This window comes from Pan troglodytes, chromosome 8, assembly GCF_028858775.2.
Source record: "Pan troglodytes isolate AG18354 chromosome 8, NHGRI_mPanTro3-v2.0_pri, whole genome shotgun sequence".
NCBI lineage: Eukaryota > Metazoa > Chordata > Mammalia > Primates > Hominidae > Pan > Pan troglodytes.
In genome coordinates this window covers 93,252,872-93,268,693 of record NC_072406.2, presented here as the reverse complement: position 1 = coordinate 93,268,693, position 15,822 = coordinate 93,252,872, and the positions used below count along the sequence as shown (strand labels likewise).

General features: G+C 37.4%; 1 long non-coding RNA gene across 1 annotated transcript; it reads left to right on the top strand.

The window, feature by feature from the left end:
* The first annotated feature begins 353 nt into the window (after positions 1 to 353).
* LOC107966931 (uncharacterized) lies at positions 354 to 10,701 on the top strand. Its single transcript, XR_001706987.3, has 3 exons — positions 354 to 517; positions 8,159 to 8,494; positions 10,266 to 10,701. It is a non-coding gene; the product is annotated as an uncharacterized LOC107966931 (long non-coding RNA).
* Positions 10,702 to 15,822: the final 5,121 nt, after the last annotated feature.

Below are 15,822 nucleotides of genomic sequence, written 5' to 3'. Positions count from 1 at the left end.
ACCTAGCTGAGTCATATTCTATTGTTTATTGTGCCTACTGTTATCTCAAAGCCTGCAGCTGATGAAGCTAACTATTTAATTAGAGGCCTGCCAAGCCAGGCTGGTGATGAAATAGAAATTATGGTCACCGGGGGTAATGAAGATGAGAAGGAAGTAAATGTTTGCTTTCTGATTGCTCAGCATTCATCTGATAAGGTTTTGTGATATATTTCTGATCTCCTCTCTTGCCAAAGTCAAATTTAAATCTAGGAGAAAGCTGTGGTGATGGGGAGAGTGAGGACAGCAAAACACACTGAAAGAACACTAAGGGATTATGATGCAGCAGAAAGGAGGTGGCTGGAACTCAGAACTGCCTCCAAGCCTGCTCCAGCCCAGACAGCCCTGAGTCATTGTGAGGCCTGTAAATGAGGAAGTTGTCCTGGTTCTTCAAGAGTGAACATCAGAATCACCTGTGGCAATTTTCATAACCCTAAATGCTCAAGGCTCACCCTGGGCCCATGGAACAAGGGACATTCAGGTATATTTGACTTTAAACAATTTCATGGATGATTATGACATACATCCATGGTTCAAAGTTATTGGACTGGATGAATTAACACCCCTTGCAGCTCTCAAAACTCATGACTTTCATATGGACTTTCTTACCACTGCATTTCCAAAAGAGCTTCCTTATACTAGAAGAATGATGGAAAATTCCTTGGCGTTACAAAAGCCAGTTTCTAGTAATTGTTTTTTGTTGTTTTTTTTTTTGAGATGGAGTCTCACTCTGTCACCCAGGCTGGAGTGCAGTGGTGTGCTCTCAGCTCACTGCGACCTCTGCCTCCCGAGTTCAAGAGATTCTCCTGCCTCAGCCTCCCAAGTAGCTGGGATTACACGTGTGCGCCACCATGCCCGGCTAAATTTTTTATGTATTTTTTTTATTAGAGACGGGGTTTCACCATATTGGCCAGGCTGGTCTTGAACTCCTGACCTTCTGCTCCACCCGCCTCGGCCTCCCAAAGTGCTGGGATTACAGGCGTGATAGTAATTGACTTTATACTGCAGATGGATATGCCATTCTCCAAATATTACTGCTAACTTGTATCAGGCCACCTAGCGGCAATAGAAAAGGAAAGCTGCTGGTGTCCTGCTTATAAACTAACAGTGAAAAAGGTAGATAATGAAATGCTCAGAAAATGGAAGAAAAAATGAAGGATAACTTTAAAAATTAGCTTTCTGCTATCACCTCACACTATCCTTGCTTACCATAAAACCTTTGTAAGCAAGCACTAGTTGTCAGCTTCCTTAAGCCTAGAAGAGAGGTTACCCCTATAATCTAACTAAAGCCTTATAGAATCTCAAAGTTTGAATGCTGGACATCTCTGTAACACTGATCACATTACCAATATCCTGGTATCCTGCACTGTGAGAAGTTGAATAATATTCGTGTGTGTGTGTGTGTGTATTTAAGCCATTTTATTGATGTATAATTAACATATCAAAAGGAGAACCCATTTAATGGATACAATTTGATGAGTTTGCAGATAAGTATACACTTATCACCAGAATCTGTGTCATAGACCTCCATCAACTCCAAAAGTTTCCTCCCACCCCTAGGAAAATTTTCTTTAATTGTAATTTCTGGAGGCATGTACATCCTGAAATTCTCCTTGTCATATCAAAGATAATGTACTATTTTGCCAAGACTTACAAAGCCATGTTTGACTTTGTTTAATTAATTATTTATGAATACTGTAGTAGATTGCTAGGGCTCCCATAACAAAGTCCTAGGAACTGGATGGCTTAAAAAACAGTAATTTATTTTCTCATAGCTCTGGAATCCAGAAATCCAAGATCAAGGTTTCAGCAGGGTTGGTCCCTTCTGAGGGTCATGAAGGAAAGATCTGTTCCAGGCCTGTCTCCCTGGCATACAGTTGGCCATCTTCTCCCTATACCTCGGGGTCTTTCCTCTGTACATGTCTGTGTCCAAATTTCCTATTCTTTTTTCAAAACATTTTTTAGAATTTCAACTTTTATTTAGATTCTGGGGATACATGTCCAGGTTTGTTACATGTCTGTATTGCATGTTGCTGAGGTTTGGGGTAGGACTGATCCCATCATCATCCAGGTAGTGAGTATAGTACCCAATAGTTGGTGTTTCAACCCCTACCTCTTCCTCTCCCTCCCCCTTCTCATAGTCCACAGTGTCTGTTGTTGCCATTTGTATGTCCATGAGTACTCAATGTTTAGCTCCCCCTTATAAGTAAAAACATATGATATTTGATTTCCTGCCTCTGTGTTAATTTGCTTACAAATTTCCTATTCTTATAGGACACAAATCTTATTGGACTAATGCCCAACCCAATGACCTCATTTTATCTTAATTACCTCTTTAAGATCCTATCTCCAAATATTGTCACCTTCTGAAGCACCGGGGCTTAGGACTTCAACATATGAATTTTAGGGCAGATACAACTTAGTTCATAACAAACACATCTTTCAAGAACATCTTTCCCTGATAACTATGGTTAGTAGTCAAACTGTCTGATGCTACCTGTCATCTGAGGGTCTGAGAAGCTGCAATTAAAACAATACAAGAATCTTTCTGTCATTGACAATTTTGACTTTAAGAAAATAAAATCTCACAGTTACTTTTATTTCTTTTCATCACTATTTCTCGGGGACATATGATGGACAGAAAGTTCAGCAGTGACAGTTAAAAATTCAGAGATTTAGAGACAAGCAACATGGGATATGTCCTGGCTCCAACTCTGAGGAGCTTTTGGTAGATTCTCTTAGTAAAATGTAGAAAACGTCAACTGAATACAATATTGTAAGAATTGAATTAGTTGATTATATGAGAGTGGTTTGTAAACTTAAAGTCCAATAGAAATTGCTTGTAAGAATGTGGCTTTTGGAGTTAGAAACTCTGAGTCCAAGTCTTATCTTGGCCACTTATTTGTTTATTCTTTGGGCAATTCACTTAACTTCTCTGAGACTCAGTTCCTCACCTCTATAAAAAGGGAATTGATGAAGTCTACCATTTCTAAGAAATATGTTTCTATAAAGGAAAAAGTAAGATATTTAAAAGTATAATATTACTCATATTAAATTATTATACGACTAAAATAATTTTTTATGAGCTCTGAGAGTCTATGTGTACAACGGCCAGTGAAGCTCTCCCATCCCTGCAACCATCATGCCCAAAGGGAAGTACTGCTATTATTAGATTGATTATTAGATTGTAGGTTGCAAATATATAATACCTTTCTTTGATTAAGCAGGCCCTTTCTTAGTACAACTCAATGAATTTAGGATAGATGCTCTTATGACTTCTCATGAAGGCAGTAACAGCTGTGTGCGCATGCGTGCATGTGTGTGTGTGTGTGTGTGTCTGTCTGTCTGTCTGTTATCGTTGGGGATGGGAAGTGGGACATTTAGGGGAGTTAAATCTTGAGGTATAGAGTTTATCAAAATCTACCAGGATGTCTTTCCTGAAGCAATAACATTTACTGAAGATAAGAAAAATGAAAAGTGAAAAATCAGAATTTAAAAAATAGTTTGGAAAATATTTTAAGCTGGAGAAGGGTAAAGCAAGAGAAAAGAAGAAAGTGAGGGCTGGAAACATATGGTCAAAGATGAGATGTGTTTTACATGCACAGAAGGAAGAGAGAAATATGCTTTTGAGTAAAGTCAGCCTGACACAGTGTCCCTACAATAACTGTTTTAGGACTGTTTGGTGTGTTTCCCATTACTATGCATATTTTTAAATGAAAAAAATTGCAATGATGGCCAGCTTAAAAAATTGCTCCTGCGTTCTTCATTAGGTAGAAGTATAGGGATGGAATGAAGACCCTTGCATCATATTACAGTGCCATAACTAGAACAATTTCGAAGTTCACCAACAAAGCTCTTTCTACCTTTAGGATAAAATTGAACTTGGAGACAGTCATTCGTCTGTTAATTTATTATCTTGGCAAACATTTGTTGACTAATAGCAGTTGCTATATGTGGGGCTGGAAACCAGAAAAAAAATTGATAAACAAGACACAGACTCCACGCTGAGGCTTTCACAGACTATAGGCACTATGGCCACATAAACTGAACGTTGCTCTCAGTGTGCCAAGCACTGAGACTGTAGGGCTAGAGTGAGCTGCTCTCATTTCCCCTGAGCTGTCTTTAGGGGAAAGAAAGGCCACAGAGTTTCAATTATGTAACTCAGAACCATGCTTGGGCGTATTAAATAAAATTTATAGAAATCCATTAATTTGGACTGAGCTCTGGCATTAGCCCTAACCAGACCAAACCAAAACGGAGTCACTCAAGCTAAACTAAAACACCCCAAGCCAAAACTAAGTCGTTTATCCGGACTGAGAAATTAGGAGAGAGAGAGGGAGAAATAACCAAATCTCCAAACAAGCCAGCTTAGCTAGCATAATGAGAAAATCCCCTCTGCTTTAACCTTACAAAAAAAGTACCTTTGAAATAACCAATTTGCTTTTTGTTCCTTGTTTCTGCTTGCATCAACCTTTTCTGCCTATAAATACTCACTGCCCACATTGCAGAGCAGAGTTCTCTGAACCTCTTCTGGTTCTGAGGGCTGCCTGATTCAAGAATGGTTCTTTGCTCAAATAAATGCCGTTAAATGTAGCTTGTTGAATAGTTGTCTTTTATCGGGAGCAATGCTGGACTAGAACATAGGATCTAGGGCTCTATTTCAAGTCTGTTTTTACAGTTACCTTTTATCTCTTCCTTACATAATATTATCCTCTAAATGTGCCTCTCAATCAAGAGGAAGGAGGTTGCTTTTCCAAAATGATCAATTTTATACATTCACTGGCAAAATATACTGAACATAGGACAACGAAGAAGAAAATGCAGCTAAGAGATTTAATATATATGTAGAAAAAAAGGCTACCTTGGGAAGGAAGTAGGAAGATAACTCAAGAAAAATCCCTAAATAAACCAAGTTTAAAGAAGTTGAGGCTGAGATGGAGAATGGACCACTGGGCTCGTGGGATAAAGAAATGGCAAATTGGTCACTGGGAAAAGGTACTATAGATGTTCCACATATTTATATATACACACATACACGTAAGTATAAAGAAAGAGGGAGTCAAAGTTTAGCAAAGAGGGAAGTGGCACAGGAGACTTCTGGAAAGATGAGCACTCTAACACTGGGAGGACACCGCATCACTCAACACTCTAGAAAAGACTTGGGTGAGAAATTTCTCTCTAAATTTAGCCTCATGAATATATGAGGGCAAGAGCGAGTTACCACTCTTCCCACAAACTCTACAGCAACAAATTGAAAAAGGTGTGAGATGGAGTTTATCACAGGAAGAGGTTGACTTTAAAATAATAACCTATTGGCCAAGAATGGGCAATTCAATTGGAAGAAACAGACTGGGCTTCCAACAATCCAGAGATGACCATACCTGGTTGTTGGATTTAAGCAATGACACGTCAATAAGAAGATGGGTCATCTATGGATGATTGCAAGGATACACATAACAGGCAACATGTGCAAACCATTTGATTTACATAGTCACTATCGCTATCAGGAAACTCAGGTTTTATTCTCAATCATTGCAAATCGTGTTGGCTGTGTACATTTTTCTTCTCTTAATTCAGCTGTGTTTTCTCCCTTTATTCTTCTTGTAGTTATTGTTTTCAAATAATGAAGAAATTTACAAGCATGTGTATGTAGAAAATTTCACCACCTCTGCATGAGGCACAATGCAAGTTAAAAGCAACAAACTGTTGTTGCAGAGTCTGACTTGACTGAGAAGAGACAAAATACTGATAGTCTATTTATTTATATATCTTAGAATTCAGGCCATATCCTGAGGAAATTATTATTTCACTTATGACTGACTCACAACAACCCTACACATTCTATAACCTTAACATTTATAGATTAAGAAAATGAGACATGTAAAAGTTAAATAACTTATCTCAGTCCTACAGCCTGGAAATCTTGAATCCTGGATTTTAAACTAGTTCTTTTGACTCCAAAACCCATGTTCTTTCCTCTACTCCTCTATGTCTCAGAAATGTCACTTTCAAGTAGAAGAACCAATAAACCCAAACTGCTGTGTTTTTAGCTTCCAGAAAGTCTGATTATAAGAGGACATTGAAGAAATACATTAGTTTATAAGCTTAAAGAGATATCTCAATTGGTCTTAACTCTTTCTGTCTGTAAAACACTGATTTCTTTTTTCTTCTATTTATTATACATTTTAAATAAAAAGCTCCATTTTTTTTTACTTTCATGTTTATACAGTAGAATTATTCACCACAATGTCAATAGTAATACAGAGCATGGAGGAAAAAAGTGGGGTTGGCTAACTAGTCCAACAGTAATTGAATCATGAAACTGAAAAACCCAGTATCAGCCTGAGGAAACAGAATCTTTGAAATTTCTCTTAACACTCATTATCCATTAAAATATTTTATGAGCTGCTGCTCCATACCAAACGGCCTGCTCAATACTGGCAGATTCAGATGTGATACCAGTTGTAGGCTTCAAGGACTTCAGTACAGTGGAAATACAATCCCTTTAAAAACAATATAATGAGGACTATAATAACTTCTATTTAAGGCTTGTTCACATTGCACCAGAGAGCAAATATTACAATTTCAACTGGAATTTGGCTTCTTTCCCCCATTTTGATCCCACATAGTTAAATTTTAGCAGTATATGTAAAGTCATAATGCAAAAAAGATAAATGGCTTAAGAGTGCAAGTTACATCAAGAAAAGTATACATAAAAGAAACCTTATCTCTTATAAAATATACAGCTCATGACAAAAAAAAGTATATCCATTATTGTGGTAAAACTAGATGTAATGCTAAGTGAAAAGAAATTGGAGCAGCACAAAATAAAATGCTGAAATGGTTAGGTTATAAAGAGAAACTAGGATGTGATCCCAAAAATTCAAAAAGGGTGATATAGACGTGGATGTAGGAAGAGAAAAAAGGTGAGAGGGTGTTTCTTACTGGTAGAGGAGAATTCCTTTACTTGGGGTTCCAAGACTCTTCATTGATTCATAGGTAAGCCTTATGGGATCTTCCAAATTCTGACATTGTTTGGAAACTTCATGTATATGTTCATCTTTTTCAGGGCAAAGAGTCTAGGGCTTTCGTTAGATTCTTCCATTTACCCTTACAACATTAAAGTATCACAGACATGAGCAATACAAAGTAAGCAAAATATAACACCAATTTGAAGCAGAGTAATTTATATTTTTGTATTTTTTCGAATAAATGGACTCTTCATCACACATTAGAAACACTTCTTCATCACAAATTAGAAAGGGAGAAAATAAACAATTGTTTAGGTACACTGAGTGGGTGGCATTAAAAAGAAACAGATGATTTTATTATTAAACAGGAAACCTCAGGGTGATGAGAGACAAGTGGTAGAAAATTATAATGTTTACCCCAAGCTAATAATGGTGGGTTTTCATGCTTGATTTGAGCCTGTTATCTTTTCTATAGATTATCTTATGAGTGTAAATAATAAAATAAGCATATCCAGATCCAAGGGCATACACTAGTGATTGGATAAGATCCAGGAGATGAAACCAGTCATGACATTTAGCTGAGGATTTTTGGTTTAGTAGGGGGGAGGAGTAAAATTTAGAAGACTGGGGCTCCATTCTCTCACCTAGATATTTTCTCTTAGTCTCTCAATGTATAACTCCCAAAAATAGTAAAATATGACTCATACAAACATGTCAGAGAGTAATTTAACTCAATCCAGTAACTGGGAAGCACACAAAGCAGTTATAAGAGCATTTAATGGACAGAGATTTACATTGACAGGTAAAACTTGGATAGGGAAACAATTTTGCTAAGTTATATGCACAACTGGTTAATGTTCTACAAGGCAATAAAACTGTGTATCCTTGGGATTCTGTTTTACTGTCTGAAAGAAATCATTTCCATTTCTGCTAATCAAAAATCATGTATAGTTTCTCAATTTCTGCAAGTTTATATGTAACTGCACACTGTCTGGATTTTCATCAACAATAAATGTCAAGAAAAAGCATTCTCTTAGAGAATTAAATAATCCCTAGATAGTCCTAAAAGACAATGTTATAGTATAACATCAAAAGGACACAGAGTCGTTCTTTTACCTTATATTCAAAGTTTGAATAATTTTTCTTAACAGGTGCCAGGGTTTCACCATTGATGAGAGGGAGGCCTTTTTCAGCGCCATGACATACGTAACCACTTCCATCTGATTTTTTGGATTCATGCTTACATTGCAACAGGCAACACCGCAGAAGGTGCAAACAAAAGACTTTGCTAAATTGGATTCAAGGCCAAAATACGAGTTTTCATGTGAAAGTTGGAGGTGGAAAAGTGAGAATAGCCAAGAATATCTCACATGTGTAATCCAGTGGTCTGAAGCTCCAGATGGCCCCACTTAATTGTGCCTTGCTTTCTCCCCTGTCTTAACAGGGTCTTGCAGTTTGGAGCATAGAACCTGAGCGTAGAGACAGAGGTGAGCTCCCTGATGAAGCAATCTTTCTCACTCTTTTGCCCATGGCCTCTCTCTGGACATCTCAAGACTAGACTGCTTCTAGTCTAGTTCTGTCTCTCTTACTGGTTACATTCCAAACACTGTCCCAGTAGCTGATTCATATCTTACCATTGCCATCTTTCCATCTTATAGATTATGGGTACTAGACTTTTGGCAATTGTGGCCACTCTTCCAGACTTTGGGCAGAACTCACTGGATCCAGAGAATTTCAGGATGTTGAGCGGGAAGAGGATGCTTTCCCACCAACTATAACATTGAAGAAATCATAGTGTTGACAATGTGTGGCTGTTCTCAAGTCTGTGTTCTAATTGCAAGACACACATGTGCTCATGACTTGGCCCTAGGCCTGTGTCTTCCTTCCCTCCCCTTCTCTGCCAAGAAGAAATCCTTTCTCCACAGCCCAAGTCAAACCATGGTAGAACAGCCATCAGATGTTATATACTCTCTCAGCCATGTGTGGAAACAACACCATGGTGAGATCTTGGGTTTTTTGTTTTTGTTTTTGTTTTTGAGATGGAGCCTTGCTCTGTTGCCCAGGCTACAGAGTGCAGTGGCGCAATCTCAGCTCACTGCAACCTCTGCCTCCCAGGTTCAAGCAATTCTCCTGCCTCAGCCTCCTGAGTAGCTGGAATTACAGGCATGTGCCACCACACCCAGTTAATTTTTGCATTTTTAGTAGAGACGGGGTTTCACCATGTTGGTCAGGCTGGTCTTCAACTCCTAACCTCATGATCCACCCGCCTCGGACTCCCAAAGTGGAGATCTTGGTTTTAAACATCTGTGCTGCCTGTACCACTGGTATGATCTTTGTCTTCCTTGGTGTCTGGTTTGCATTGCTATGGCTTGCTGGTTAAGATTGCTCACAATTTTTATAAGGACAGAAATATTCATCCACAGAAAGAACTCAATAATTGTGTTTCTTTTCTCAGTTCATCTGATATAGATGGATCTGATGTAAATGTTGATGTCACATGAGCAATACCCCTGTCATACCCCTGAAGTTCCAGTCACTTTTTTTCTTTTTTTTGGAGATGGAGTCTGGCTCTGTGCCCAGGCTGGAGTGCAGTGGCGCGATCTTGGCTCGCTGAAAGCTCCACCTCCCAGGTTAATGCCATTCTCCTGCCTCAGCCTCCCCGAGTAGCTGAGACTAAAGGCACCCACCACCACGCCCGGCTAATTTTTTTTTGTATTTTTATTAGAGACATGGTTTCACCGTGTTAGCCAGGATGGTCTCTATCTTCTGACTTCATGATCCTCCCACCTCAGCCTCCCAAAGTGCTGGGATTACAGGTGTGAGCCACTAAGCCCGGCCTCCCTTTCTAAACTTCTACTACACATTCTCAATTAGAAGTAGTGGTTTAAAGCTTTTACACTAGCCTACTCAACCAGAAATTTCACTTTTACCCTTAACACATTCATTAAATAATTGACCCAATGATGTTAATTTTACTCTAAGAAAAATGCACCGAATTAGTTGCTAAGCAAACAAAATCCTGCCCATCTTATTACACAAGCATACAAGTTAGAGATAATCAAGTATTCTTACACCAATTTTCTATCCAATAGCCTTAAAATGATAGCCAGAAAAAAATAATTTTATATTTTATCCCCCCTCTCCCCAAAAACGAACCCTGGAAGTGCAGCTAGAATGGTTAGATAACTTGTCCAAGTTCATAGGTCTGAAGAGTGGATGACCTGGGACTAAATCTAAGTCTTCTTCCTCTTCCTCCAGAGGTCCCTCACAAGTAGACGTCTTCAAGCAGAGAAGAACATTGCATTGCCCCATCAGCCTCATCAATGGTTCTCTAGCAAGAACAAAAAAGAGTCAAAAACTTGAGAATGTCATGCCTTGTCAGCCAGCATGGGCCCTAATTTAAAATTTTAAAATTATATAATGGGTTTTAGGAAATCCAGAATATAAGTCGTATAGATGAAAGAATGGAGTCAAGATTTCCAAAAACTTGAAAATGAGCAGTATCATGCTGTTCCCTTGGAGATTATGATATGTAATGCATACTGACTAGATAAGTAAAGAGACAAGAGAAGTCACACTAAAGAGACACAATGAATCCCAGGGTAGTTGGTTGATGAATCTTGATTGATAAGATGCATCCAAATATGGTCCAGTGGTGGGAGCACTTGACAGATAAATTTTGAATTCTAAATTACTTTTTATTTTGGTCTGTGCCCATTTTTATGTGATCATTTTGATTTATTCTGTAATTCATCATAGTTGAGGCAGAAGTACACTGGCCAGGTCCCTGCTAATATTATTTCCAGCTGCGAGTTTTATTTTCCAGTGGCCTTCTCATTTGAGCGGGGGAGAGGGAACAATGTACACCCCTGGGGTGCTAAAATATCCAGGCGTGTTTGCCGACTAATGGAGGTTTGTCTATTGAAAGTCCACTCCCATAAGGAACAAAGGAGCTTTCACATCAGAAAAAAAAAAGAAAGAAAGAGAGAGAGAAAGAAAGAAAGAAAGAAATGTCAGGCATACAAGCTGTGTCTCAAATGTAACAGGAAGGACATTACTGTTTTTCACAAAAATCTGTCTCCTGGCCTAAGCCTAAATACTCACTTGTGAATCCCTTAGAGAGGATTGGTGGCTGTAACCAAAAACTTCAAGATCTTGTTTTCCAAATCCCTTTGAGACATTGAGATATATGTGGGACTACTTTGGGACTACTTTAGGACTCCTCAGAAGGTTGTGTAAAGTGGATTCACCACAGACCACCATCACCTTGGACCCTCCAGTGAAGGGGTGTGCAGAAAAGTTGTAAGTATTCAAAAGAAGATGGTGATACCACTATAGCATCAGTGAATATCATAAGCCTTGGTACTGCTGGAGCTGTACTACTCAATAAAAAGCTAGAGTCAGTTGAAAGCTGGTGCTAAGTAATGGAAGCAGCAACAGGACATGATGAACAAGGCAGTACCCATTAGAAGCAGCTGTGGATTTTAGCAGTGGTGAATTGGACCTGGCTATGCAGGAAACGACACAGGAGTTCCCAGGGTTTGTGAGTATATACAGCATATGATACTATCAAAGAAAGGCCACAACAAGAGGGAAAGAATAAGGAGGAAGGAGAGGAACAGGAGAAAGAAAAGAAAATCTTTGAGAAAAACTTGTAACCTGACCACTCTTACTAATAATGCTTCATTATGACTGTAAGAGTTGTTCTCGGAGACACAATCAGAAAATTTTAAAACAGACAGAGTATCATGAATAACTACAAAGAAATTTGAAAATCTCTATAACATTTAGAGATATGCAAAAGCATAAAACTCATTCAAAAAAAAAAAAGGAAAAGAAAAACTTGAAACCTAGAAAAACTACTAAACCAAACTGATAGGGTGACAAAAGACTATCTCTTCCAAAAATCCTCTTGCCCAGAAAACTGGCTAACCATATGCAGAAGAATAAAGGTGAATCCCTGCCTCTCACCTACACAAAAATTAACTCAAGATGGATCAAAAACTTAAACGTAAGACTACAAAATATAAAAATTCTGGAAGAAAACCTGGGAAATACTCTTCTAGGCATCGGTATAGGTAAAAAATTTATGATGAAGACCCCATAAGCAAATATGACAAAATAAATAATAGACAAATGGGACTTAATTAAACTAAAGAGCTTCTGCGCAGCAAAAGAAATTATCAACAGAGTAAACAGGCAATCTACATGGGAGAAAATATTTTCAAACTATGCATCTGATAAAAAAAAAATATCCAAAATCTATAAGGAACTTACAAGAATCAACAAGAAAAAAACAAACAACCCTATTAACAAGTTGGCAAAGGACATGAACAGACATTTCTCAAAAGAAGACATACAAGTGACTAACAACATTTGAAGAATGTTCCGTATCACTAATCATCAGAGAAATGCAAATCAAAACCACAATGAAACACTATCTCACATCATTCAGAGTAGCTGTTATTAAAAAGTCAAAAAATAACAGATGCTGGTAAGGTTGCAGAGAAACAGGAACACTTACACACTGCTGGTGGGAATGTAAATTAGTTAGCAACTGTGGAAAGCAGTTTGGAGATTTCTTAAAGAACTTAAAATAAACTACCATTTGACCCAGCAATCCCATTACTGAGTACGTACCCAAAGGAAAATAAATCATCCTGCAAAAAGAGAACATGCACTCGAATGTTCATCACAATACTATTCACAATGCAAAGACATGGAATCAACCTAGGTGCCGATCAACAGTGGATCGGATAAAAAAAACTGTGGTACATATGCATCACGGCATACTACCGAGCCATAAAAACTAAAGAAATCATGTCTTTTGAAGCAACATGGATGCAGCTGGAGATCATTATCCCAAGCAAATTAATATAGAAACAGAAAAACAAATACTGCATATTCTCGCTTATAAACTGGAGCCAAGTATTGAGTTCATACAGACATAAAGATGGAACAATAGACACTGGGAAATCTAAAAGAAAAGGAGGGGGGAGGGGGGCAAGGATAAAAAACTTACTATTGAGTACTATATTCATTATCTGGCTAATGGAATCAATAACAGCACAAACCTCAGCATCACACAATACACTCTTGTAACAAACCTGCACATGTACTCCCTTAATCTAAAATTAAAATTAAAAACAAAAGTCTCCTTGCCCAGATACTTTCATAGGTACTTTTACCAACTTTTAAAGTAGAGTCTCAATCTTTAAATACATGTTCCAGGAAACATAAAAAAGAAAATAAGAAATAATTTTTGAGACAAACAAAATTTTTTTCCAAAACAAGATAGTGACAGACAAAGTTAGTACTACAGCATAATTCCATATCAGAAAGTCTACCAATGTAATTCTCCATATTAATAGAATAAAGGAAGAAAATTATATGATTATTACTAGAGGCATAAAAATAATTTTATAAAGTACATCAACAATTTTAAAAACTCATGAAACCAAAAAGTAAAAAGATTTTTTTTTTTATTTTGTAAAAAGCAACAACAACAAAAAAACTACAGAAAGCATTTTACCTAATGGAGAAACTTTGATGCATTTTCTTAGAAACTGAGAAAAAGATAAGTATTCCCACTAACACACCAACTGTGGAACATTAAAGTGGAGGTCAGAACAAATGTAGTAATAGGAAGACAATAAGTAAGAGAAAAATTGGAAAAAAAAGAGATAAAATTCTCAGTCTTACAGACAGCATGAGCTTTCTACAGTGACCGGTCAACATAATCGAAACAGAAACTTACAATAAACAGGACAGACAGATCATTGGGGTTGCAGAATAGAAAATCAGCTTAACAGTGGTGTAGCTAGAGGGAAGATAGTGGAGTAAAAAACACCAAGAATTTGTCTCCCAACTTAGACAACAATTGCACTGGTGGAATCTGTCTGATGTGACTGTTTTGGAACTCTGCAGTCTATTAAAGGTTTAAACAGTAAATTGCAATTAATTTTGGTCAATTACAGCTCTTAACGCAATTTAGCTCTTAACACAACTCTACCCTTCCCCCAATCCCTAGTCCCAGGGCAAGCAGCCATGCCCATGTTTTTATATAGCAGCATGCACACAGCTTGCAGGAGCCAGGGTGGGGAAAAAGCACCCTGTCTTTCAAAAATGAGAGAGGAATTGATATATTGCCAGATAAAATCTAAGAACAGAACTAAATAAATGGAGAGATATTCCATGTTTATAGATAGATAGATTCAATATTTACCAAGAATCTACACACAGATCTTATACCCATCACAAAAATTATTTCAAAATAATTGAATCATAGAGCTAAATAATTGGATGATAGACCTAACTGTAAAATGCAATACTATAAAGAACTAGGAGATAACATATGAGAAAATCTATATGTCTTTGGGTATGGAGATGACTTTTTAGATACAACGTCTAAAGTATGATCCATGAAATAAATAATTGATAAGCTGGACTTCATTATAATTAAAATATTCTACTGTGCAAAATGCGATGTCAAGAGAATGAGAAGACAAGGCACAGACTGGCAGAAAATATTTACAAAAGAAACATCTGTTAGCTAAGATATAGAAAAACTCAACATTTGATAGTAAGAAAACAACCCAATTAAAAATGGATTAAAAGATCTAAACAGATACCTTACCAAAGAAGATATACAGATGGCAATTAAACATATGAAAAAATGTTTAACTCACATAAACTGTTGGTGGGAGGTAAATCAGGACAAGCATTAGGTAAAATAGTATGAAGATTTCTCACGAAACTAAAAATAGAACTACCATATGATCCATTAATCTTACTACTGGGTAGTTATCAAAAAAATGAAATTAGTATATTAAAGAGATATCTGCACTCTCATCTTTATTGCAGCACTATTCACAATAGCCAAGATATGGAATAAACTGAAATGTCCATCAAAAGATGAATGGATAAAACAAATGTGGTATACAAATACAATGGAATACTATTCAGCCATAAAAATAATAAAATCTTGTTATTCATGGTAACATGAATGAGCCTGGAGGACATTATGTTAACTGAAATAAGCCAGGCACAGAAAAATAAATACTGCATATTCTCACTCATCTGGGGGAGCTAAAAATAAAGTTGTTCTCTTAGAAGTAGAAAGCAGAATTTTAGTTATTAGCAGCTAGAAAGGTTAGTAGGGAGGGGAGGTAGGAAGAGGTTGGTTAATGGATACAAATTACAGCTAAATAAGGTAAGTTATAGGGCCCTATAGCTCTATAGGGCAAATATAGTTAATAATAATTTATTGTGTATTTTCAAAAAGCTAGAAGACAGAATTCTGAATGTTCCCTACAAAAAGAAATTATAAGTGTTTGAGGTACCGGATATTCTAATTACCATAAAATGCATACATGTATTGAAATATCACTCTCTGTCCCATAAAGATGTACATGTATGTGTTGACTAAAAATAAGTGAAAGAATAAGGGGATCATGGTGCAAGGGAGACAGGACTAGATTGTAGCTCTGACTTGGACAAACAGAACAGTGTGTAGAGGCTCACATAGTGAATTTTTGCTCCAGAACAACTGCAGGAATTAATCAGGAAACCCAAGAGGACCTACAGACCCTCTCAAGAAAGTGGAATGCTCCTTCAATACCAGGGAGACACCCCAAATACTGTGAGTGCCCAAACTGTGGAAGTAGGAAAAGGAGATCGTCTGCCTCAAACACACACCCCCACTGGGGAAACTGAACGTCTAGATTACAGGAGGAGATCCTGACCTTACCTGGAGCTGAGTCAATTAGAGAGCTGACCAAAATACAGGGGTAAAGGAAGCAGTGGAAAAAGCCCT